This window comes from Aplysia californica, unplaced genomic scaffold (genome assembly GCF_000002075.1).
Source record: "Aplysia californica isolate F4 #8 unplaced genomic scaffold, AplCal3.0 scaffold00108, whole genome shotgun sequence".
Classification (NCBI taxonomy): Eukaryota; Metazoa; Mollusca; class Gastropoda; order Aplysiida; family Aplysiidae; genus Aplysia; species Aplysia californica.
The window spans coordinates 247,025-248,459 of record NW_004797378.1 but is presented as its reverse complement, the minus strand read 5'-3'; positions in this window follow the sequence as shown (position 1 = coordinate 248,459).

The window sequence follows — 1,435 nt, the reverse complement described above, 5'->3', positions numbered from 1 at the left end:
TATATACAGTAGCCTCCCCGTAAGATCCACCCGCTTACGATCCCGGTATGCTTAAGATCCCGCTGTTTTACGGAAACCGAATTTTTACTATACAATAGTCACCCCTAAGATCCCTCTTTGATTCACTCTGAAGGTCTACATTCGGGTAAGATCCAGCATTCCAAATCCTAATTTACGGGAAAAAAACAACCCAGGCAGGCACAGCCGATCAATCAAGACTGAAACGTTGAGATCTGTGAACTGCCCGTCATGTCAAAGATCAGCCACTTCTCGTGAATAAGATCACATAAACGTTGTAAACTGGAAAAAACGGTACAATGTTTGGCCCAGACGGGGTCACACCAAGGTGTGAACTGACCGACGTGATAATATATATACATGTATATACAATGTATATCGTGTTATATCGGCAGAAGCAAGAAGCACAAATTTAAGTGAGGTGTGAATGTAACTTTCAGATGTGTGAGAAAATAGCCAAAGAATAAGAAGTAAAGAGAAAGACACGTGGCCACTATATCTATAGTGTTGCTAGAGAGGTAATTATTGAAGAAGCTATTTTTCTAATTAGAGAGTTAAATGGTGTTGCTGTTGTTGTTGCTGCTGCTGCTGTTATTATAGTCGTTAATCCAGTGGCCTTCGAACCTGTAGCGTTTGGCTCAATCCAGTGCTTTAAATAAACGTGACGGTTATTGATATTTCATTTATTCTTTGCTGCAGTGCTTTGGACTTCTGACAAGTCAAATTCATCCATTAGGACATCAAGTTTTAAAATGAAGAAAACTAATTCATGTGTTCGAGAAATATCAAGGTTTGAAGAATTCAGCAAAAATTGGGTAAGACGTGACATTTTACTTCTTAACAAAGTTCAGCCAGAGCAGCGTGATCGGCATCTTCTGCTTTCTGGACAACGACGGTAGAACTACGACAGCCATATCATATTATGGATATCTCATTAAGCTGGGAAAATTTCGTAGAAGTTTGGGGAGAAGGTGTTATACTGTAGAGGTCTGGTTCCAGTGGGATGGGGCAACACCCCCACAAGTCAAGAATGGGACTTGTGTGTTTGTAAGAAAGGTTTAAAGAACGCTTTATAAGCCAAAAGTTTACAACTAAATAGTCACCATAATTATTTCCTTTAACTTGAGCCCCTTCAATTAATTATTACTTTTTATTTATTTTATTTTTTTTGGGGGGGTGGGGGGTTGAGGGTCGTTGTTTTTTGTTGTTGTTTTTTTTTTGTCATTGCTGTTGTTGTTTTTTTTTGTTTTGTTTTTTTAGGGACAGAGTCAACGGAAACATCCCACAAACAGCCGAAAAGTTAAAATCTAATGTTGTACATGACGTCCAAAAATCGACCCATAAACATGCCGTTCGGTTATTAAAATTTTCCTGCGTATTGGAGCGTGTAGAGAGGTCACGGCTACACCCTTCCGCT